The 27,290-nt window shown below is 37.9% G+C and overlaps 1 pseudogene; it reads left to right on the top strand.

The window, feature by feature from the left end:
* The window catches only part of LOC149225756 (CBL-interacting protein kinase 23 pseudogene), a 42,871-nt pseudogene extending 26,235 nt beyond the window's left edge, over nt 1–16,636 (top strand).
* Nucleotides 16,637–27,290: the final 10,654 nt, after the last annotated feature.

Here is a 27,290-nt window from a genome sequence, read left to right as displayed (position 1 = left end):
TTCTAAGTCATAGTGTTTTGTCTTGTTAGACCATATCTAGCCTATTTTGTCTCACATGGGTACATGTGGAAAATGTGTAATATTATTTGTAAATATGTTGTAAGTGAAATTCCAAGCGTCATTAGTGGAATGTGAAGAGTCACTATGTAATGTAATGAGTTATTTGTAAAGAAGTTGAAGAGTCATGAGGGTAGTCAAAGAGTCACAAAGGGGATTGTCAAGGGTCACCCCACACTTTGTTATAAATAGAACCTCATAGCTCATAGAAAATTCTTTTGGGAGCCAAGATTTTGGCTAGGCTTAGGCTTAGGCTTAGAGAAGGCTTGGGAGTCTTGTGACAAGCCTTTACTTCTCCACAATGTAGAGCGAGTATACTTCTTTGGCAGAGAAGGTGTTCTTGACTGTAATGTTACACTATTAGGGCTAGTGGTTGTCAATGGTGTATTTATGGATGGAACTTTCACTTATAATAATAATAATTGAGCCAACATTGTTTCATGCATATGTTGTTATTGTAGTTGGGCTATTTTGGTTTCTTTAGAAATGTATGTTGTTTGAATTACACATTTTATAATGAACTACTTTGTATGCAATTGTATGAATCTTGTTAAATGTGTGTTTTTGGATTAACCCGTCACTTTGTTTTGTGGACTATTCCACATTTCATCTTGTGATGTCATTCTTCTCATGTATTCCTTTGAAGCTACATGCTATTATAGGCTTCTAAGGGGCACACTTCCTTTTCCCGTTCGTGTGTTAGAACCCCCATGCATCTCACTTGACTTATTGCAAGGTCACGCACTTGCTTCTGACCAAATTCATCATACTTATCTCTATGCGCTACTACATTTAAGACACTACATTACCACCCACTGCTGGGACTCCCACTCGAAATGGATTGAGGTCTAGTTGGGGATTCTTACCAGGGAGATCCTCTAAATGTTGGCAGTTCCAGCACTATCAACACCTTAAAAAAACAAAACTAGTATATTCCTCATATCAAATATGATGATATTTCCCATGAAAGAAGTATGAACATTTTTATTTCTCATGAAAAATAGTACGAACATTTTTATACCTTTGTTTTGCATATATATGATCCTTGCATATTTAAAAAAGATCCCTAAAGTATGAAAAATATTTAGTGGGATTATAATTTTTTATCTGATTCAAACTTGGTAGATGTAACACCCTCCTCCCACATCTACCCAAGTAACCAGCCAAATGAGGTTAACATGCGATGAGAGGCTACTATGGTTGGATTCGACCTCCTATGTGACCTTACGAAAATGGAATCGATGGAAATACAATAAACATACCTTCCACATAAGCTACAAGACCCCTGAGAACCATGCCAAAACTTCAGGCAGCTTGCACCTGGGTCCCACTGAAACTTCTGATGACTTTCCCTCTAGATGCTATCATGCTATGGGCATGCCAGCGTCTAGGGACCTCTAAACACTCTCATAGGCCTGCATGCAAGCATCCAAGGACCGATTTGTCTAGTTTTGTGCCAACATCCCAGGATTGAGCCACTTTTTTTGGCTCAGAGCCCTGGTCACTTCCTTGAATGGAATGATATCTTAAGAGAAGTAAAATAATAGGGAAACAATGAAGTAGAAGCAATTAGTTAAAAAATCCCTTAACTAGATCCCTACTAGCCTTGATAGGCATTTCATCTAACATATCGCAAACATGTAACTTACATGTGTAAACAACAAAATTAAGCATAGGGATATCATACTTATTTGAGAATCACTAAGAATCATTGTTCCCTCATGTATTTTTTTACATTATCATATTTTAGGTCATAGATACATTTTCCATTCAAATACAAGTAAAAACATATCAAGAGCCATACATAGTTGCTGTCATAAAACATACACATAACCAACATAGTAACAAAAAAACTACCATAAATATATCAGCCATTAAATCCACACATAAACCAGTACATTTACACATGAAAACCAAGGGAATGAATTTCTCAATAATGGATGCAAAATTGAACCATAGATGGGACTACCATGTTCCACCCGACCATAGATTGGCTAAGACAACTCTCTCTTTAGCCAATCACCCCCATTCCATATTCCAACCATGAATGTGGAACTCATAACCAATCGAAAAGAACCAAACAAGCATGGATGCTACCAGATTTATCCACCTACACCATGAAGAATTTGAGTGCCTCCTAGTTTCTCAGGCTTTACCGTAATCCATAATCTAATCTAGGGATCACTAGGCCCTACACCGAGACCTAATCTCCAGGCTTTACCATACATTCCATCCCAGGAATACTAAGCCCAATGGAGATAAATCCACCTCTTGGCTTTGTCGTATATCATGTCATTAACCAATAAGGATTCCTAGGCCCATTGTGGCACATAATCCTTGCTTTACCGAAAACCGTAGTCTGGTTTAGGGGTTACTAGGCTAGTGGCTTTACTGTGATCCATAGTCTGGTTCAAGGACCACTAGGCCATGTGTTTTTCATTTCGAAGATCCACCCCACTCAGCTTCAAATCCATTCGACAATCCAATTAACCGAAGTCTGAGAACCCATCTCATCAAGGCTATCAAGAAATGGCAAGGCTAGGCTAAAGAACATTGTCACACCTAGAAAAGCCCATGCCATGATAGAAAACAACCACATGAAATACGATGCATGCCAAATATAGAAAGGAAAATACACATGCAAACTGATACTTGCATTGAATCCTACTATAGATGCTTAATCCTACCTTTACCTACTTGATCTTTTCTTTCTCTTGCCTTCTTTTCCTTTCTTGATCTGATACCAAAGTGCTCCAAGAAAACTCTAAGTCTCTAAGAGTGAGAGAAAGAGAGAGAATAATGAGAGAGCTCCAAAACTAAACTGAAAAAAGGTTCCTAACTTATCCTCATAAGCCTTTTTATGAATGAGGTCTATATTGTCTTCATTTTCCATTATTTTCCTTCATTTTTCTCCTCACATGAAACCCGTGACCTTTCACCTCCATTTTCTCCTAATTTCCATTATTTTCATAAATAAATGTGCCAAAAATGCCATTTTTCCTTTCCAAAGCCTTAGCCATTGCCTTTGCCAATTTCCTTAGCCATAAACAACCAAATGAACACCCCTTAGGATTTATTTCCCAACATTCATCTTGGAATAAGTGTCCCATCAACTGTGGTTATTATTTTTAACTTTTATTACATGAAATTCTCAACGGGGCTATTATAGAACCCTCCCCCTTGGGGGACATTGTCCTTGGTGTTCAATCACACATATACCTCAACAAACCGCTGGAAAGAAAACATATTGCTCATGGATCTTTATAACATAGCTCGATGTAGTATTTACAATGATCACCCTGCTAAGTGCCAACCTACATTACAACATAACAACATGATAACATAGTAACATGACAATATAACAACATGATAATCATAGTGACATGAAAACCATACCTCTTATACGAGCTTTATAAGATGGCTTCATCGGGACCAAAGTGCTTCCACTTCACTTTTGCTACTTGATTTCTCAGTTCCAGAGCATGAGCACCTTTTTTTTGCAATATACGCTAAGGCTCTGGCTGGAATTTTCCATTTGGTTATACCTGCAATACATAACAGTCAATCACATGATCAACATCCTTAACATACTTCTTAAGAAATGATACATGGAAAATGTCATGGACCTTCACTCTCGGAGGCAGTGCAAGTCGATAGGCTATTGGCCCAATCCTCTCAATGATACTAAAGGGTCCACAAAACCAAGGTGCTAGCTTCACACATGATCCAATTCATAAGGATCTCTTCTTTAGTTTGATACACAAGTACACCTGTTCCTAAAACTGGAACTCCTTGAACAACCTGTTCCGATCTACATAGCTCATCTACCTATCCTATGCTGCCTTTAGATTCCTCTTAATCACCTGCAATTCCTGTTCCATGTCTTCCAACATGTCTAGTACAATAAACACCCTGTTAATTGGATTACTCCAACTGACAGGAGTATTGCAACTCTACCCATATAATGCCTCGAAAGGACTCATCCTCAGTGACTCCTGATAACCATTTTTGTATGATAACTTAACCAAGGGAAGATACTCCTCCCACTTCCACTGCTGATGCATCACATACATCCTCAACATGTACTCTAATATCTTGTTGACCCTCTCTATCTATCCATCTGTCTACGAATGATATGTTGTACTAAAGGCCAACTCTGTGCCCAAACCTACAAACAAATCCTTCCAAAACTTGGAAGTCAACTTTGCATCTCTACCTACCACAATATTCTTTGGAACACCATGCAACCTGACCACATCTCTAATGATACCTATGCCACATCGCTAGCTGAGGATGTAGACTTCAGTAGAGTGAAGTGTGCAACCTTTGTCAACCTATCCACAACAACCATGATGGAATCATGATGTCTCACTATCTTTGACAACCCATGATGAAGTCCATGGAAATGACCTCCCATTTCCACTCTGGAAACATGATCGGTTGTAGTAGTCCACCTGGATGTCTACATTGTTCCTTTACTCACTAACAATAAAAACACCTATCTACAAAATCTACTACATCCCTCTTCAGATTCGACCAATAATAAAATTTCTTCACTACATTCAATGTCTTCTGATAACCTCGGTGACCTAAATAAGGTTTCTCATGAAACTCCCTCAATATCACCTTCTTGAGATCATTACTATCCAACACATATATCCAGTCTATGAGTCTAACCAATCCATCTGCCATTAGAAAATAGTCCACATCCCATGCAACTGCACCTGTACCTATACCCATGCTACCACATGTAGCTTCACATGTACTATCACTTGTACCTATACCTATACTACCACCTGTACCTGTACCAATACTCTGCTGCAACCTGTGCACAATCTCCATATACTTGACATCTTGTTGACTTGCCTGGAAGATCCTATCCTGTAAATCTATCCCATAGGAGCTGATAGCTACTAAGTGATTTAACTATACTCACCTACTGAGAGCATTTAAGACCCTATTCTATTTACCTTTGATGTACCTGATCTCGAAATCAAACTCAATGATCATGGACAACCATCTAGCCTGCTGGGCATTCAAATTCAGCTAGTCAAACAAATATCTCAACCCAATATGATCAGTAATCATTACAAAACTCCTACCAAGAAGATAATGCCTCCACATCTTCAATGCATGTATGATCGCTGCTAACTCAAGATCATGTGTTGGGTAGTTCTGCTTGTGCCCGTTTAGCTTCTATGACTCATAGCATACCACATGTCCATCCTGCATAAGGACTCTACCAAGTCCTCTCTTGCAAGCATCTATACATACTACAAATTCTTTGTCCAGATTTGCAATCGTTAACACTAGTGCTTGTGTCAACAACTTCTTAAGCTGCTCAAAACTAACCTCACACTCCTCTATCCATTCGAACTTCTTACCTTTCCTCTACAATGATGTGATAGGATAAGCAATCTGTGAGAAGTTCCTAATGAACCTCCTATAATAGCCTTCCAACTCCATGAAAGATCTCACCTCATCCACACTCTTAGGAGCTACTCACTCCATGATGGCCCTTATCTTCTCTGGATCTATTGTAATGCCCTCCTTGGAGACAACATGCCCCAGTAATGTACCTCAGTCTGAAAGAAACTACACTTGCGGAGCTTAACATACAAATGATGCTCCCTCAACAACCTCAAGATTGCTGTTAAATGCTCGACGACATGCTATTCCTCATTTTTAGAATATACCAATATATCACCGATGAACACAATAACAAACTTATCCAAATATGGATGCAACACACTATTCATCAAGGACATAAACATAGCTGGATCATTAGTTAGGCTAAATGGAACTACAAAAAACTCATAATTCCCGTATCTGGTCCAAAAATATGTCTTGTAAATGTTGTCCTCTTTGATGCATACCTGATAGTATCTAGATATCAGATAAATCTTCGAGAACACTACTTCTCCCTTCAGCTGATTGAACAAGTCATCAATCCTTGGTAAAGGGTACCTATTCTTGGTGGTCACTCTTTTCAACTTCCTATAGTCAATGCATAATCTAAGAGTACCATCTTTCTTTTCATAAACAATATTGGTGTGCCCCAAGGTGATTCACTTGGACTAATGTATGCCTTGTAAAGAATTTTCTTCAACTGCAACTTTAACTCTACCAATTCAGGTGTGCTCATCCTGCAAGGTGATTTTGATGCTGGAGCTGCCCTTGGCACTAACTCAATAGAAAATCTACCTCTCTATGAGGTGGAAACTCTATAATGTCCCCAGGAAATACATCCTTGTACTTCTCTAAAACTGGGTACCTTCTCAACACATATGCATCTTTAACCTCCTTACCGTTATCACTAGAAATGTGCACTGCAAATAACATACACCCTTTCCTACGACTATGCTTTGCCTACATAGCTGTCACCATCCTAACTAATGTGGATTTCTTCTTACCCTGCAAAACTCTTGGTTGTCCATTGTCATCAACACACTCAATTTCTTTGTCATAACAATTCACATTGGTTCTATGAATATACAACCAATCATGCCCAACAACATGTTGTATGATCCCAATGGTAATATATTCAAATGTGTTGTTGTAGGCATATCATTCAAATCAAATGCACAAGATCTTACCCAATGATGAACTCACTTCTTTGTACCTACAACCAACCGCACTAACCATGACTCTGCATGCAATTCCCTACTCAAACCACACTTATCCACCAAGTCAGAACTAACATAGATATAATTAGATCCAGGGTCAATCAAAATAGAAATAAATTGATCACTAATATTACCATCCATCTCAATGATAGATGTCTGGTGCTTTGCCTGTCTATTTTCCATGACTGCATAAATACGAGGAATGCTCTACCCCACATCCCCAATAGTTTTCACCTCCTATGCACTTTATATCTTAGGCCTACCACCCTGATTATGCGGACAATCTCTCCTAAGGTGTTCCTCACCACATGTCCAACACTCCAACTGACTAGTTCCCTCACCTCTAGGCTGTTGCTATGACCCGTGTCCCTGTCTAGCTGCATTAAACTTCTCATTCGGTGCCATATTTTCTTTCCCATCTGCATTCTAAGGCCTTGCTCTCTTAGGTTGCCATTTAACTTTACCTTTGTCTTTCCCTTTCCATCCTTGTTGAGATTCATTCTTACGCTTTTAGTATTCATAGCTATGCTTCAATTTCCCAATGAATTCCTCAAGTGACCGAGGCTCATCATAGTCAATCCAATCTCTAAATACTAATGGAAAATCATTGACAAATTGTTGAACTTTAGCCTTCTCATATGTGAGGTACGGTACATACCTCAATAGCTCTAGCAACTTGGTCATGTACTCTTCATTTGTCATTGACCCCATCTTTAGCTCATAGAATTATTTGGCCTTGCTATCATAGTACCTTTCTAATAAGTACTTCTTCTTGAAAATCGTCCTGAACTCCTGCCAAGTCAAGTCATACTTCCAGATGCCTCTGAATCGCTTCACATATTCCCACCAAATCTCTTCTTTACCTTTCAAGCCGAAGATATCTATTCCGGCCTTCATTTTATTTGTGTACTCATGCAACTCAAATAATTTTTTCATCCCAAGTATTCAAGCCTTTGCATCTTCAATATTCTTCACATCTCCATCAAAAGTAGGTGGCTTTGCTTTCTTAAATTCATCTCGCAAGTATCCCCTATCACTCCTCTTGTAAGGATGATAACGATGATGATCATGATGATTGTTAGAAATGAAACTAGAATAGTACCTGTACTCATCACCTCTCCTATTTGAAGTGTCCAATAGTCTACCATCTCTCACTGTGTCACGTCTATATGACCTGTGTCTACCAAGATATCTACTGCCATATGCCCCATTACTTTTGTCCTCTTGTCCATGGTTGATCTGAAGTGGCCCCTATCATTGAAATTCTAACAAGATCTGAAGGAGTATTGCATTAAACTCCACTTGTTTCTCTTGCACTTGTATGATCCTATTATTATCTGCCTTACAACTCCATATTTCTTCCTTTAAGCTTCTCAACGTGTCTGCCAAATCAGAAGAGTGCCCACCACGCTACTCATCTGATTCATAGGGAGAGTCCTTGTAGTCTACCATCCTTCTAGCCATCTGATATTTCTTCCTACAAGATATATCATGTCATATAAACTAAATCAAAATAAACCAATGTAATTTAGCATAGCTCGGGGAGGATGTCTCATTTGCAAGATCATCAAATCATCATGATACATGTATAACATTATCATACCAACATATACACATATACCAATAAGTTCATCAACACATAAGCATCATTTTAGTTAGAGTCCAGTCATCATTGCAAGACCATATCAACAATGCATGCTATGACCTCATGCATGACAACAACCATTAATCCACTGTACAAATTTCCACATGCAAACATCAACTTGCATGAGCAATGCATAATCAACCACACATACGCATGAATGCATGTAATTGAGCATAAGTGAACAATACTTGTAACCAAACCTACAAAACGGATACATGTAACCAAACATACAAGAATGCAACCTAACATACAAGGATGTAACCAATGAACATATAACAACATGTAAGAAACATATAACAACATGTACCAGTCATACACTCTTGACAATGCACTCCACAATAACAACATCAAGTTCCTCATGACAACATTACTACAACCATGATCAACATTATGAAATACAACGAGCACATGGAATGCAAGTGTAAGAGACACACATGAAACTGACATGCATGCATGACCAACACAAAGCCCATCTAGTCTGAGGGGTGAACCATGCTCTGATACCACTTTGTAACACCCTCCTCCCAAACCTCCCGAGTAACTAGCCAATTGGGGTAAATATGTGATGCGAGGCTACTATGGTTGGATTTGACCTCCCATGTGACCTTAAAGAAATGGAATCGATGGAAACACAACAAACAAACCTTCTACATCAGCTACAGGACACATGAGAACCATGCCAACACTTTAGGCAACTGGCTTCTGGGTCCCACTGAAACTTCTGATGACTTTCCCTATGGACACTCTCATGCTATGGGCATGCCAAAATCTAGGGACCTCTGGATGCTCTCACAGGAATGCATGCCAATGTCGAGGGACCAATTTGTCTAGTTTTATGCCAGAGTCCCCAAGATTTAGGCCACTTTTTCTAGCCCAGAGCCCAGGTCACTGGCCATAATGGAATGATATCTTAAGAGTAGTAAAATAACAGTGAAAAAATGAAGTAGAATCAATTATTTAAACAAGCCCTTAACCAGACTCCTTCTGGCCTTGACAGGCATTTCGTCAAACATATTGCAAACATGTAATCTACAGTGTAAACAACAAAATTAAGCATAGGGATCACACTCTTATTTTAGAATCACTAAGAACCATTGTTTCCTTGTGTCTTCTGCTGCATTATCATCTATTAGGTAATAGATACATTTTCCATTCATTTACAAGTAAAAACATATTGAGAGCCATACATAATTGTTGTCATAAAACATACATATAACCAACATAGTAACAACAGAAATACCATAAATATATCAGCCATAAAACCCACATATAAACCACTACATTTACACATGAAAACCAAAGGAATGAATGACTCATTACTGAATGAAAAAACTAGCCAGAGATGGGACAACCACATTTCGCCTGACCATAGATTGGCTGAGCCAAGTCTCTCTTCAGCTAATCACCCTCGTGCCATATTCCAACCATGAATGTGGGACTCATAACCAACCGAAAAGAACCAAACAAGCATGGATGCTATTGGAGTTCTCCACCTACACCATGAGGAATTTGAGAGCCTCCTAGTCTCTCAGGATTTACCGTAATCCAAAATCCGATCCAGGGATCATTAGGCTATATACTGAGACCCACTCTCTAGGCTTTACTGTATATCCCATCCTGGGACCACTAGGCCCCACAGAGAGAAATCCAACTCTTGGATTTACAGTATATCATGCCATTCACTGACAAGGATTCCTAGGCCCACCGAGGCACACAATCTTGGCTTTACCACAACCCACAGTCTGGCTCAGGGGTTATTAGGCTAGTGGCTTTACCATGATCCACAGTTTGGTTTAGGGACCACTAGGCCATGTGTTTTTCATTTCGGAGATCCACCCCACTCAGATTTGAATCCATCTAGCAATCTAACTCAACCGAAGTATGAGAACCCATCTCATCAAGGCTATTAGGAAATGACAAGGCTAGGTTGAAGAACAATGTCACACCTGGAAAAACCCATGCCATGCTAGAAAACAACCGCATGCAACACCATGCATTTCAAATCTAGCAAGGAAAATACACATGCAAATCGATACTTGCAATGAATCTTGTTGTAGCTGCTTGATCCTACCTTTCCCTTCTTGACCTTTTCTTCTTCTTGACTTCTTTGCTTTTCTTGCTCCAATGCCAAAGCGCTCCAAGAAAACTCTAATTGTCCAAGAGTGAGAGAAAGAGAGAGAATAATGAGGGAGCTCCAAAACTAAATTGACAAAAGGCTTCTAACTAATCCTTAGAAGCCTATTTATGAATGAGGCCTCTATTTTCTTTATTTTCCATTATTTTCCTTCATTTTCATCCTCACATGCCACCTATGACTAGCGAAAACTTTGAGGATGGAAAATTATCTTGAAGTTTAAAAACATTGGCGAATCTCACTAGTCCCTATTGTACAAACTATAAAATATTTATTGAGGTATTTGTAAAATTATTTGAATTTATAATTATTTTATATATACTCTCTATATAATTTTGGCAATTTCTAAGTTAAAATAATTTTATATTGTAAAATTTGGGCAAATCACTTTTATAAAAAATAGAGATTGACAAATCTTTTTTTTTGAAAAAATAATGGAAAATTAGCCCACTTGTGAACATTAGCCCCTAAAATTTTCCATGTCTATGACCTTTCACCTCCATTTTCAACAATGTAAATTTTGAAATGGGAACTGATACGATTACCCATTTTTTTGAGGTAGAAAAAAAATAAACCGATTTTGAAAAATGTTGATTCATCATATATATATATATATATATATATAGCATAATTTTTGACATTTAATTTTTTTTTTTTTTTTTTTTTTTTTTTTTTTTTTTTCTTTTTTTTTTTTTTTTTTTATGTACATTATTTTTAAAAAGTTAGTCATTTTCATGCTGATTTTAAAAAGTGTTGATGTAGCGTCAAGCCCTTTTTTTAGAAGACTTATTTTTTTACTTTAAATTTTCTAATGTGTTAAATGTGAATAGTTATTTTCTAAATTTAACAATTTTTGAAGTAGTCGTCGTCTTCTTTTTTTTTTTGTTTTTCTTTTAGTTCTTTTTTGTAGTGAGATCTTTAATATTTTGCATGGTTAAAAAAAAGGTCATTATTTTAAAGTTTCGATCTTGTATATATTTATATGTTGTTAATAAAATTTTCAATGCGCATCAAATAATTGTCTCTAAAATAACAATAATTTTTAACGATTGACATAAAAATACACATTTTGGACATAAACGTAACAAAAAAATTACACATTTTGAGACTTTTTTGCTAAAAATGGTATGTCAAAATCACAATTTTTATAAGAAAATTTTAACAAAAAATGGTTAAATAATAGCTTTTTTCTATGAATTTCATGTCAAAAAATAATAATAATCACAATTGTTTTTCAAAAAATAATGATTCACATAAAAATTAATGCGAAAATCACATAATACAAGTATTGAATGTTATGAAACCAGATCACAAAAAGATAGAAAAGATAGATGAATGCCTTAGAAATAAGCCTCTTCGAGGGGGAAACCTCCTTTACATTACACAAATGAACAATTCTTAGATGATACAAATGACAAGACCTCCTTTCTATATATAGGAGTCTAAGGGGTCATAATATAATCAGAGTCGACATAATAATAATTATGTAAGGGCACAATAATAACAATAGTGGGCTTCTATGGCGCACAATAATAACAATATGGGGACTACATGGGCATAACAATATAATAAGGGAGTTGTACTAATAACAATAAGGGGTTACACTAGTAGTATAGGGACCTAACATGCCCGTCTCCTTTAAAAAGTGTTGTCCTCAACGCTTGAGTAGTTCTTGATGCTTCTATATAAAATTATTGCCCTCCCATGTGGAACATTTAGAGGGTAAGTTCATCCACTTGATGAGATACTCTAAAATTGATTGATTTTGTAGCTGTCAGGTTCTTGTTTTTGTGACTGCTCCAGTTTCCAATATGATTTTTCCTTCCTCGTCAAGTTTTGGTAATATTGTTTGAACTAGGTTCTTCTGCAACTTTTGAATGAGTGGTGAAACTTCTTTGTCCTTCTTCCATTCATCCCTTGCTTGGTTTATCCAATCTGGTTGGATAATAGAAATAGCACAAAACAATGCCTCTACATCCTTATCCTTTCTTGAGAGTGCATCTGCAACAACATTTTTCTTCCCTTTTTTGTAGATGATTTCAAAGTCATAACCCAACATATTTGTGACCCATTTTTTTGTTCTTCTAAAGATAATCTTTCTTATAAAAGGTATTTAAGACTATCATGATCTATTTTTACCTTGAAGTGTCTTCCCATTAGGTAAGGTCTCCATTTCTTAAGTGCATGTAGTATTGCCAACATTTCATTCTCATAAATAGCTTGCTCTAGATGTAGCCGTAAAACTACCCTATCACCTACATCAAAACTTCTTTCACTGCGATGTTGATCTGCCTATTGTTTCATTCAATTTTGCACCAAAGTTGTGTTATCCTTTAAAAGTTGGAGAACTTGTTGTTGATGCTTGATGTGATCTTTCACTGCTCGAATATTTTTCTTCTTGACATGTCCTTCTATCTTGAGAGTTTGAGGAGTGGTAATTTATTCCAATTCATTACAAGATATGGTCGGATTTATTTCTTGATGCTCAATGTGATCTTTCATTTCTTGAACATTTTTCTTCTTGATATCTCCTTCTATCTTGATAGTTTGAGGAGTTGTAATTCCGGCCAATGCATTACAAGATATGGTCGGATTCATTTCTTCTTTCTTGATGTGATCTTTCACTTCTTGAACCTTTTTCTTCTTGATATGTCCTTCTATCTTGAGAGTTTGAGGAGTGGTAATTATTTCCAATGCTTTACAAGATATGGTCGGATTCATTTCTTCTTTCGTTGGGGTTGGTTCTTGGTGTATATCCTCTTCTTTTGATGTTTCTTAATCCTTTTCTTCCTCCTCTTCAAAATCAATGTAAAATAATTTCTTCTCAACACACTTATGACATTTATTGTATTTGTTATCACAATTGTAACAAAGTCCTTTTGCTCTTTTTTTCTTCCAATTGTTGTGGTGTTAACCTTGTAGGTTTTGGAAGGCTAGGAGAAACAACACTTCCCTATTTATAGTTGTGAGGGGTAGAATTCCTTGTTGCCATAATTTTTCTTTCCACTTTTCTTGCCAACCTGAATGCCTTCTCCAATGAATCAGGTTCCCAAAGACAAACCTCATGTTGAATGTTATCCTTTAAAGTCCCTATGGAGACATCAATCCTTTTCTTCTCTGGAATATCATTTTCCATTATATTCAATTTTTGAGAGTCCTCAATGTGCTCTTCCATTGAACACTTTTGTTTGAGAATTATCAATTGGTTAAAGAAGGTGTTTCTCTTTATATCCTCATAATGTGCTATCATTTCCTCCGTAAAAATTGACCACGTAACAAGTGGTTTAAGAGAACAAAGCCCTTTATACCATAAAAATTGATCTGGTTCTAAATATGAAGATGCAATACATACCTTTTGTAACAGTTGCACCTCTTGTAGATCAAAATATTACTCCATCTGTAGTGTCCAATTTACAGGATCCTCGCCATCAAACTTCCCCATATTGCATTTTCTTGATTTGAGGAGCTCGATCTTGAAATGATTGTAACTCTATAAGTTTGGATCTTCCAGTTCTGCAATCACGACCTATAGTAGCCCTCTGTGTCCTCTTTCTAATGCCACTAGTCTAATAGAAATTGGATTCTCCAAGAAAGGTTATGCACAATATTCCAAGATGACCAGATTATATACCTTTTCAAAAGAGCAAACTTGTATGAAGTTCCACGTGTCATTGTTTTGACCTTCGGATTTGAAAAATATACACAGAAAACTAAAGTCTATCCTCTTTATGTAACTTATTAGGAAATTTCAATCTGATGCTCAGAGAGAAATTTATGACGATTTTCTCAAGGTCACCTGTTTAAGATGTAATTCAGGAGTCTGCAAAAACCATAACCTCCTTAGATCATATATCTGAAAATATAACGAGAAAAGATCTGATATTTGGATCCTAGTTTCAACGAGATTTTGTGTTAAATGGGTTTTTTTTTAGCTTCTAAAATATCACAGAAAAAGTTATAGTGAAAATGCACAATGACCTGTTTGGAGTAGCAAAACCTTAGAATCCAAACTGCTGATACCAAATATTATGAAACCATCTCACAAAAAGATAGAAAAGATAAATCAACGCCTTAGAAATAAGCCTCTTCGAGGGGGAAACCTCCTTTCTATATTACACAAATGAACAATTCTTAGTTGATACAAATGACAAGACCTCCTTTCTATATATAGGAGTCTAAGGGGTCATAATATAATCAGAGTTGACATAATAATAATAATGTAAAGGCATAATAATAACAATAGTGGGCTTCTATGGGGCATAATAATAACAATATGGGGACTACATGGGCACAAAAATATAATAAGGGGGTTGTACTAATAACAATAAGGGGTTACACTAGTAGTATAGGGACCTAACATTGAACATATAACAACATTAACTGAATACTTATTCTTCTCATAAAATGTCAAAGCCAAAACATTACATGTATAACTAATTAATAGTTACAAAAAATGATCTTGATTTACAAGAATTACTTAAATTTAATCAATAATATCACGTAATCCATACTCTTCATCTTCTAGAGATTCATCATTGTCTTCTTCCACAATATTTTCTACTTTAGTTTGCTTATTTTCCTCTTCTGATGGATCTTTGATGTCTGTGAATATCCTAGTGTATGCCTTTCCAATTATTCCATTTAATGGTGGTTGAGATTCCTTTGCCTTTTTTTTTCCACACGCGATTCATTAAAATCCCCTTTCCTCAAACCAACTTCTTGCATTGCATCTAGAAGAAATTGAAGAGCATTAATTCTTTGCTGAATAAATTTGCAATGTACTGGGTCTTTTTCAATGGAAATGGAATTTCTTCCTTTCTGTAGGCAACATACTAGTGTTGTACCTAATTATCAAGCACAAAAGAAATGATGAAGTAAATTAGTATAATAACATATAAATTAAGAAATAAGATATTGAAATTCAATTTTATATAATAAAACTTACCTGAGCTTGAGAATAAATCCAGAACCCAATCTCCTTCATTTGAACATAAGTCTATAACATAGTTAATCAATTATTGTGGTTTTTTTATTAATGCTAACTATCTCTCATTTTGCTTCTTTACCTTCATATGTTATTTTTTTATAACAACATCATAAACCAATACATGGCTATGACTCTTTTCATTTACCCAATTAAGAAGCATAGGCTTATATCTATCATCTTTTGTCCAACTTTCAACATGGATGAACTCACAATCAGTTATAATTGGCTGATTTCCATGGTTAATAAGATTTTATTTTTTCCTGTAACATGAAATAGTAAAGGTTCAATTAACTTGTACATAAATGATTTTTTTAACTTTAATCAAACATGCAATTTCAATATCTTACCATGTAAGCTGCATCCTTGAGTTTTCTTTTCCCTTGAAGTTTGTCAATAACATTGCAAATTGTGTGTCTGAATGAAATGTCACAGATCTCCATAATGGTGATGTTGTGATTTCTACAAATCCCATAACCACTTTACTAAGAGCTTGATAAGTATAAAGGTCACTATCATAGTCAATATTGGGATATTGAAGCCATGAGGAATATTTGCAATAACTAGGTAATAATCCCTTTTAGGTAAGAGTTTAGCAATGTCTTCACAATCACCTCGTATTATTTGATATTGGATAGTATCAATCTCATTCCGAATGAAATGAGTAAGACTAGGATGAAGTTCAACATTACCACGGGGGCTTCACTAGAGGAGAAATATCATACCACATGGGTTCATATTGGGGGATATTTATTGAGGAAAAAACCACATAATATATTGGGGGAGATATAGGGGGTAGAGGGTTTTAATAGTGGAAAATATAAAAAATGGAGCTTAATGTTAATGAAAATATATAAAAGGGTATAAAAAATGTTAATGAAAAAATGGATACTTACAATATCTAGTGAAATTAGGGGTTTTCTAAGTTGGGAAGTTATATTGGGTTCTATTGGTAGGAGGTAAAAAAATGTGATTTTTAGAGGGATTTTCCAATATTTAGTCAAATTAAGGGTATTGTTTAATATGCCACGAATGCATGTGATATGTCAGAGGTTCACTGAGTGAATCCCCCATGAACATTTTTTTTCTCAGTAAAAGCTAGCTAGTCTATTGTATTATATTTACAGGTAAATTTTACATGCAGTGAGACAGGCCATCCAGGCCCAGCAATGGCACCTTGGATGGCTTAGCTTGATGCAAAAAGCTCCCTCGCAGGGGCAGCATCTACAGGACTTTCCCAAATTCCTCCAAAGCTTGCTGAGGCAAAAGACCAAAAAGACCAAAATGACATGACTACACCAGAACATAGAACAACGCTGAGCTAAACATGAACGAGACGGCCCGCGCAGGGGCTTCCATCAAAAACTGACTGTGAACCTTGTCCATCAAAGAACTTACAGTGGACCTTGTCCAAACGCGAGACCGATAGAAACAAGACAATATTAAGAACTGAAAATAAACAAACACAGTGACGAGCAGTACCCAAGTACCCGCAGAGACCGTTAGCTTAGAACAGAGCCGAGAGAGAAAGGCGTGTGCTGGAACGTGCATCTGAGGATCATTCTTCGGTCTCTTCTTCCACGGTGTGGCTCCAACCTTGGCCCTCAGGGATCCCTTCCCCCATGGCCCATGGATCCTTTGCGGTGGCCTGAGGTTCCAGCTCCGGGGGATGAGAAGGGGCTTGCTGGATCGCTTTCCCAGAGGAGCCCGCCTCAATTGGTGGCTGCAATACAGGACTCTCCTCCCCATTGCCCTCTGGAGGTGGCTCAGCCATAACTGGCAGCATTCCACCTTCATTTCCCTCAGGAGCTTTAGTAAAGAGGACTGAAATATGAGCACTGATACCTGCATTATCCTTTGAGCTGCCCAAGGTGAACACGACTGAGCCGAAAGCGGGAAGCACTGGTTCCCCTTCACTTGAGCTGCCAACCTCCATAAACTGCCCGGCTTGGAGTGGTGTGGCTCTTGCCCTCCTGTGGCAATAGCAGCAACAGCAGTGATGGTGCTCATCCGCTGCAGGGTGGCGAGAGGATGCACCTCGCCCAGGACCCCTTCTGCTTGGTTGCCGCTCTCGCAGTTTTGCCATGGACGTCCCAATGCCTTCTTCTTGCTCCTGAAGTGTATAGTAATAATAAGTACAGTGCGGACCTTGCCCCAAACCGCACGCAGGCGTAACGACCACCAAACAGATTTTGCCTGAGGGAAAAATTTCACTCCACGCCTCCAATTTACCTCGATTGCCCTTAAATTGCCGCTCCCACCTGAGGCAATTGCTTGAGTTACAGCGACGGAATGCAGTGACTGCGTATTGAGGTGGCAGAGCGCCCACCCATTCAGAGATCCTCTATGCCTGCACCGCCCCGTCTTCAACATACAAATGAACTTGCATCGATCCATCTTCCCTTGAAAACTCACATCATTCCCTCGATGTGAGCACACATTAACTGCGACCTGCATCCCCATCGTTTCACTCTGCTTGGCATTGAATGCCTAGAGCGCGGGCGACTGAACAATATACTTTGGCGGTGAAACACCATTACATTCTGTTGCTAGCACGGGGCGGCACATGCTGGGCATGTGGCTCGTCCCCATCTGACGTGCCATCACCCGCATCCGGGGGAATCCCCCATGAACATTACTAAGATGATGTTTTCTCAATATTTCCTTCTTAATTTTTTCAATAAAGCTTCTTAATACTATCTGGTTCTCCATTTTCATCCTTCTTCATCTTTAATGAAATAAACAAATATATGTAGAAGTTATAAAATAAAAATAGTATACATATGAATAAAAAAGAACGTATAAATGAACATAGATTTTTAATACAATCTTTTAGTGTTGATGTAGAGCTTGATTATGGGTAGTTGCGTACAACCTCATCTCAACTATCTTCATTCAACAATTTTACCATTTGTTCTTGTATTTTCATGTAAACCTTGTGACTGAATAAATAAAGTAAAAAAAATTAAGATAATGATATGTATAAACTAATACTACCAACAACAATATGTTATATTTAAAAAAATTTCTAATTTGGAAATAAGTAAAAATAATTCAACAAACTTACTTTTGAAATTCCTCACACATTTTGTCTAATGATAATTCCCTTGACTTCACTTGAGATACTATTGTTTTGACAAGATTTTCTTCCTTCACTCCTTGCAATTCTCTCCAAGGTTTGACAGTCATATAATCTGGAAGGAGCTTCATTTCAGGACCTAATTTACTGCTGCTACATATCAATGATATAGAATTATCATCCCCCAACAGGCCAGGGGGTCGATTATGGGAATCGACATCAGTCCTCCCTGGTAGGCCAAGGGGCTTATTCCCAGAATCGGGGTTGATTCCTAGCATCAGACCTCGATAGGCCATGAGGCTGATTCTCAGAATCAACCCCTCGCCTATCAAAGGGAATCAACGCCTTGGCCTTCCAAGGGTCTGCTTTGACCCAAGTAGGCACACCCACGGTTGGGTGTGCTCCCCCACAGGTTCAAGCAGTGCCTATGCCTGTGGGTGGGAGCATCCAGCCATGGTTGTGCCTACCTGCGACATAGCGAGTGTGTTGCCTGCATGCCCGCTTTGACCTAGGAAGGTACACCCATGACCGAGCGCACCCACCCACAAGCACAGGTAGTGCCTATTTTTGTGGATGGGTTCACCTGATCGTGGGTGTGCCCACCTGTAGAAAAATAGGTGTGTAGGTAGCACGCCCGCTGTGCCATGAGCGTGTAGGTGGGACGTTAGCTGTGCCACGGGTGAGTGTGCCATCCTAGGAAAAAGTGGCCCCCTGGTAGGCTAGGGGGCCAATTCTGAGGATAAGCCTCTTGGCTTGCAAGGGGTCTGACTCTGGGAATCAGCCCCTTGTAGGCCAGGGGGCTGCTTTGACCTTGGTGGGCAAGCCTATGGTCGGGCACGCCTGCCCACAAGAACACACCCACCCACAACATGTGCTTGTGCCTATGGGCAGGCGTGCTTGGCCGTGGCATGCTCACCTATGACACAATAAACATTCTGACTATATGCTCACTATGCCGCGAACGGGCACACCTGACAACACTCTCGTTGTGCCGCGGGCGAGCACGCCCATGGCCGAGTGCACCCGCTTGGGTCAAAGCGGCCCCCTGGTAGACTAGCTGAGAATCGACCACTTGGAAAGCTAGGGGGACGATTCAGGGAATCGACCCCGTTGCAGGCTAGGGGGACGATTATGGGAATCAACCTCTTGGCATGTAAGGGGATGATTTTTGGAATCAACCTCTTGGCCTGCCGGGGGCCGATTGTGGGAATCGGCCTCTAGGCTAGGGGGTGATTCTAGGAATCGGTCTTCGGTAGGCCAGGGGTCTATTCCCAAGATTGATCCCATGGTCTCTTAAGGGGATACTCTATCCAAAGCGAGCACACTCACAGGCATAGGAACTACTTGTGCTTGTGGGCGGCGTGTTTAGCCGTAATTGTGCCCACTTGCAACATAGAGGGCTTGTTGCATGCTCACTATGCATCGGGCAGGAACGACCATAGCTGATCAACCCTGGCAGGCCAGGGGTCCACTCTGCCCCAGGCACACCCGCCCTGTGCCTATGGGTAGGCTGGTGTGGTCGTTGGTGTGCCTGCCCATGACATAATGAGAGGGGGGCTGATTCTTGGCCCCCGACAGACCATGGGGTCGATTCATAGAATCGACCCCTGGTAGGCCAGGGAGACGATTCCAAGAATCAGCCCATGACAAATGTTGTAACATGCATTTTGTATTCTTTATAACTTTTATTTTTTGAAAATACTTAAAAAAAAAAGGGACAGAGCAAAAGGAAGGAGCAATAATGGTATATCAGAAGCCAATGGTTATATGGGTACACACACACACACACACACACACACACACACACATATATTGCAAAGCATAATTGTATCAGATTTACAAAAGAAACATGTTAAAGTGATTTTCAAAAAAATTTTGAAAAGAGATAATGCAAGTATATAGGAAATCAAAATACAAAAGAAATGAAGGAAGAGATTGGATTTTCAAAGAAAACAAGTGTTAAAACATTAACATCGGACCCGAAAATTTATATGTCATATTTTATAACATCGGCAGGTCCAAAACAACACAAAACACTTATATTATATGCATATGACCCTGCTAATCGCGATTTGTGATAAGGGTCAAACCCGAATATATATATATATATATATATATATATATATATATATATATATATATATATATATATATATAGATATATAGATATATAAGTCCGTTGGGTACGCCTTTATGCATGTATGTGAACAAGTGCCGATTGTGATTTATATGGTCGGACCCGATATTTTATGTGTTATATTTTATAATACCTCGCGTCCGTCATATTGTGGGTTATAAAGATTTTATTGGATATTCGTATATATTTCGTTTATACGAAGTTCTATTATATAAAGGATTATAATAAGATGGTTGGACCTAAAGCATATGTTTATTATATTTTGAAGCCCCGACGGGTCCGCCACCATCACATAGTACTTTATATATATATATATATATATATATATATATATATATATATATATATATATATATATATGACATGCCTATCGCGGGCCAAATCCTATGGTGATATATATATTATGTTATATAAGTCTAGCAGGTCTGCAAGGTGTGTGAAAACGTAGTTTTCAAGTTAGAAGGAAGATTTTCGTGTGAAGAAAAGGTGGTAGATGGATTTTATTGAAACTCACCCGAAACCTTTACAGATCGTCTGATCTGAAAAGCACAGATTAACGGTGGGAATGAATCGGCGGGAAAGTATACCTCAAAAACTGTGCAAAGCCTGTATTTGAAGCGGAAAAGCATTGTTTTATCATATATTTTCATTATAAAAGGGATTATTGGGCCGATTGCGATTTGCGATGGAAGTCAACAAAGCGTGGAATGAGTGGATTTGATAGGGATTAGAGCCGAAGCTGAAGAAGAAGACAATCTGATATGTTTCTTGGAATTTTGGCTAATCAGAATGCCCATGTAAGCCCAAGATTATACAAACTAAACACATTGCATTATGGCTAAGAATAATTAAGCATCATTAGAGCATTTATAGAGGAATTCGGCAACGAATCAATAGAGCAAGCTAGCAATTATCATCTCCTTCTAAATTCAGTTTTGTTCTTGCTATTTCATGTTCTTTGAGGTGTTTTACCCTCTGTAAATTCTGTAGTAATTTTACTTCATATAGTTAGAAAATAGTTAGATAGCTTTCAGAAATCAACAACTGTTCCACAATGTATAAAAAGTGGAAAATTTACTAAGAAATGGTTGGAATTTTGGAGAACCCAACCACTGTATTCTGAGATGTTCTGGTCATACATGTATTAAGAGTCTAAGGCCAAGTTTTCCTTGTCCTTCATTTGAGAACACAATAAACAATAAGTGACAATAAATAATATTTATTAATGTCTTAAGAAAAATTTCCCTACAGTCATGAAATTGGTTTCTTAAGGTACAACATTAATTGGTGTCGTTGCTAGGGAGAGAATACAAGAAGGTTTTTCCCTTGGTTTCAATATTTTCCTCTGGTTGTTCAATGAGGAGGAAATATTTGGCTGTTTTGAGTCAAAGAAATAACTCTGGCTTCAAGAAGGCCCCATACAAGATCAGACACTTCACAAAATAAGGTTCAAGCTCTTTCAGATCCTGAAAGGCTGGTTTCAAGTAGGGTTAGGAAGTATAAGATCTCAATTAAACCAATTCCTACATTATCTGTGACAAGCAACAACTTATCTGAACATTCATCTGATAGAGATTCATCTTTTTCATCATCTTCATTTCAGGAACCTAGCTGTCAAGACCAATTTTTTGAGTCTGTTACTTTTCATTTACCTGCTGTAATTAATCAACGTCAACAAATAACCACATTACCTCCTTTGCACATTCCATTTACCTCTCAATAAAGTTCCACATCTGTTGGTAATCAAAGTTCAGTAAACATGGCAATGCCTGCATTTTTAGTGAATAGGTATGCACCTCTTCAACTACCACAACCTTTCAATCAAATGCCACATGATTACCTTAAAACTCTTCCACGTTTTTCAGGAGAAGATGAACAGACAACAGAGAATAATGTAGTAGTATTTTGTAACTTTGCAGAAAGCCTAAATGTTGAACATTTAGATGTTGTTCTAATACTTTTTGTTCAGTCCCTGGATGGAGAAGAGAGGAAATGGTTCAAAGGAATTCCCAATAATACTATTCCTTCTTAGGAAGAGATGGAACGTGTGTTTATTCAAAGATGGGGAGAAAAAAGAGATCATAGATATTCATTAACATAATTTAATGCCATAAATAAGAATTCTGATGAAACTGTGGTTGAATTTGTTAGAAGATTTAACAAATTGTATAATAGTCTCCTAGCAGAGATTAACCCTCCTCTTGCTATTGCAAAAATAACTTTTGCAGGGTCTTTTGAATCAAATTTTGGATTCACATTAAGGGAAAGAAGACCTCCAACCCTTGATCAAATCCAAACAGACGCTTTAGAGATAGAAGCGAATCTGGTGGCTACAGGAAAAGAACCAAAAACACAGCCTTCCCAAGACAAGGGAAAGGCAAAGATAGAATCCTCTCAAAGTCAATAATTGGAATAGGTTAGAGTTAGAAAATAAGAACTATCAGAGACAAACAAAGTATAATAAGAACTTTAATCCCCAATTCAGAAGACAACCTTTGCAAATCTTGCAAAAGGAAAGAAAAGATCAAAATCAAATTCAAGCACCATTATATATAGAAGTAGATCCTGGTGAAGAACAACTTGAAGATAAAATTTATACATTATATGAAGTTGATGAAGATGAACTCGGCATTGAAGGAGAAGAGTATATGTATGAAGAAGCAGATGCTATTCATAATGAAAATGAAATTGATGAATATTGGAAACAATTCTCTGATTTTATGTAGGCTGAACTACATAAGAAATATGACCTAAGATCTAGGAAGAGATCGAGAAATCAAGAAAATGAAAGTGAGCAGCAAGTTTCAACTTCCTCACCAAAGGCGACTCCACAAGAATCTCATCGTGAAAAACAAGTAAATAAAGGAAAGCAACAACAAAATACGAATGGCAAGACATAGATACTTCGAGGTGAGTCTTCTCAAGATCAAACTGGAAAAATTCATTTGGAGAAACTTGTTTCAATTCCTCAAACAATTCCAGTGATGAAGAACAGTGAAGATGAGAATGAAAAGATTGCTAAATAGGGTCACTTGTTTAGTCTTACCAAGGAGTTGGAAAAGGTAAGAATACAAGTTCCCCTTACAGAATTGGCAAAAACACCTTCTTATCAAAAGGAGATTGCTGAGTTTATTAATTTAAAAGAAAGTGAGAGTGATACTATAAATCTGTAGGAAGATAAACCAGTAGTAGTTTTTGGCCCGCATGTAGAGGAAGTAGATTCTTCAATACCTCCTTTTTATATTTCTGTATTGGTTCATGATTTCCTCCTACATAATTGCATGTTTGATTTGGGGGCTTCACATAATCTTATGCCTTTATTAGTGATGAAGCAACTAAATCTACAAGAGACCAAACCTTACAGGGATTTGTATTCTTTTGATTTAAACAAGGTCAAGTGTCTGGGGGTTATTAAGGATCTGGCAGTGTCACTAGTCCAAATTCTAGCTAGAAGGTTGGTCATGGATGTTGTAGTAGCAGATATTCCTGCTAGATTTGGAATGCTTCTATCTAGGTCCTGGGGGGCTAAATTGGGAGGTGTTTTGAAGTTAGATTTTACATATGTTGTTATACCGATTTTTGGTGGGGAGGAGAGGAGATTGTACAAAGAAACTAGGTTTGTAAAAACAATTACAAAAAATGGAGCAAGCAACTCACCTGTATATAGTCAGGAGAAGGATGATTTTGATTGTTTCACACTGCATGATAATGCAGAGCTGGTTGAAGATAATCAGAAGCATCTTGCTTCAGCCAATGTAATTACAGAGTTGCAAATGGAAGAAGTGTGGAAATGTTTCTTTGACTGAGCTTATTCCAAGGAAGGAACAGGTGCTGGTTTTCTTCTAATTGCACCTAGAGGTAATATGTTCCCTTTTTCTTTCAAATTAGATTTCGAGGCAACTAACAATGTGGTAGAATATGAGTCCTTGATTATTTCTCTACAAACAACCAAACAGATGGGAGTCTAGTCAATTTTTGTTTTTGGAGATTCAGAGCTAATTATTAAGCAGATAAAAGATCACTGTCAAATAAAGCATCCTAGGCTCCGGGCATACAAAAATGAGGTATGGGATTTGATTGAAAATTTCTTTGAAGCTTTTAACATTCAATTCATTCCAAGAGATGAAAATAGATTGGCAGATTCATTGGTTGTGGCTGCTAGCACTTTCAAACCTCCTATTAATCCAAGATTAAGATATGAGGTAGAAATGAGACACAGACCTTCTGTTCTTGATAATGTTAATAACTGGAAAGTTTTTGAAGATGACTAGCAGATTAAGGAGTTTTTGACTATGTTTGAAGAGTTCTAGGGTACGAAAATTGATCAGAATGAAGAAGAGACAACAGAAATTGTAGGAGCCAGTGGTTTTAAAGATTCAATAGCAAATCAGAAGATTTTTCAATTGAAAGACAATTTTCTACCAAAGGGACTTGTTCCTCTTGAAAGGCTTTTTAATTCCAATGATGTGGCTGTGGACTCAGGGAAAATATCACAGGATGAACATATTCAAGATCACAACATTGGAACTCAGGAGAATCCCAGGTTAGTCAAATTATATGCTGGAGTTTCACCTAATTTTCAAGAAAGATATATTAAACTTTTCAAGAATTATGTTGATGTCTTTGCATGGTCCTATGAAGATCTCGAAACCTATGATGTAAATATTATTTAGCATAAGATTCCTTTGAAGGATGTTGGGTTGTGTTATATTCTTTCCATGACTAGCCCACGTAGTTAACCAGGGGTTAGTGGGGGGGGGGTCACATGGGGTTTGAGGTGTACTCGTAACCCCACTTTATGGGGTCCGGGGTAGTGCCCTGGAAAATTTTGGTTTTGGACCCTATGTTAGGTTGGGTAGACCCACCTATGGTTTTGTGCATGATTTTCGCACATGTTTTTGGACGCGATGGTTTTCGGTCCATGGTATTGGATGCTTCGGCATGTATAAATATGTATTGTAACATTGAAAGGAAAATAATGAAAAATCAAGCTGGTAGTACCGGTTTTGGGATCCAGGGGAAAATATTTGTGTATATGTGTTTTATGTGTTATGCTCTCACATTGTTTATTTTATGTGTTTTAGAATTCATATGCAGGTAATTTCTGTATAGGGTTAAAACCTACATTTGGTATCATAGCTGTTTTGGCTTCAAGGGGATGCCTTTGTTGTTGAGGGGTTTTGCTCGGGCCTGTGGTAGACCCTGTTTAGTGGGAGATCTGCGAGATCGATTCTGGTGGTGAAAGAATATGGTGAGCGGTGGAAAGATAGAGATCGAGAAATTTAATGGTCAGAGTTTTGAGTTGTGGAAACTCAAGATGGAGGATCTGTTGGTGGATAAAGATCAATGGATCGCGGTAGATCTGGGCACTAAACCAATGGGAGTGTCCGATGATGAAAGGAAGAAGTTGGATTGGAAGGTAAAGATCACAATACGATTGTGTGTCTCAGATTTAGTATTGCTAAATGTATCAGGGGAAGCTACGGTGAAGGCTTTGTGGGACAAGTTAGGGACTTTGTACCAATCTAAGTCTCCGGTGAGTAAATTGTTCCTGCGGAAAAAGCTGTATAACATGAGGATGAAAGATGGGACTCAATGACAGAGCATCTAAACACATTTAACACTGTGGTAAGTTAGTTAGCAACTGTTGATATTAAAATTTTAGATGAAGATAAGTGCATCGGTTTGTTGTGTTCTCTACCAGATTCGTGGGATAGTTTGGTTATTGCAATAGGTAGCAATGCAACTTCCTTGCAGTTTGATGAAATAGTCTCATCCTTGTTGACGGAGGAGATGAGACGAAAAATATGGAGAGCCAGAATGGTGATGCCTTGTCTGTATGAGGACGGTCCCAAGAAAGGAACAAAAATAAGTTGTCGAGTGGGAGATCTAAATGTAGAGGGAGATCTAAATCTCCAAGAAAACCTATGAAGGTGGTGTGTTGGAAATGCAGAAAGGAAGGGCACTACAAAAGGGACTGTAAATCTAAAGCTCCTGATAAAGGAAAGGGATCTGATGATGCTCCTTCTGCATAGGCGAAAACCACCTCAGATGAAGGTGGGGATGTGTACTTGGCTTCTTCAAGTACACATGTAGATCATGAGGCATGGTTGATTGACTTAGGTGCATCCTTTCACTTCACTCCCCATAGAGAGTGGTTCTGTGAGTATGAGAAATACGATGGTGGTGATATCTTCTTAGGGGATGATAGGAAGGCTAGAATCATTGGTCACGGAAAAGTAAAGTTGAAGTTGCAAGGTGGAAGGGTTAGAACACTTCCGGGTGTTCTGCATATTCCTGCATTGGCCAAAAATCTGATTTCTATAAGCAAGATGGATGATGCAAGTGTAAAAATAGTGTTTGAGAAGGATACCTACAAAATGGTTTTGGGAGCACTAGTATTGATGCGGGGAGTTTGAATTGGAACTCTGTACAAGCTTCAAGGTAGCACTGTTATTGATGGGTGCAATAGTTCTGTGGTTCCTAAAAGTGAAATAGAAAATCTAGTGGTCTCTAGAGAGAAGACCATGTTGTGGCATCAAAGACTTCAACATATTAGAGAGAAGGGCCTTTGAATACTTCATGGTAAAGGTATGGTAGAAGGTATGAGTAATAGCTCTTTTGATTT

Source organism: Pinus tabuliformis, chromosome J, assembly GCF_031772625.1.
Source record: "Pinus tabuliformis cultivar Carrire ecotype Pingquan chromosome J, CPIR1, whole genome shotgun sequence".
Classification (NCBI taxonomy): domain Eukaryota; kingdom Viridiplantae; phylum Streptophyta; class Pinopsida; order Pinales; family Pinaceae; genus Pinus; species Pinus tabuliformis.
This window is presented reverse-complemented; position numbering and strand designations above follow the sequence as displayed.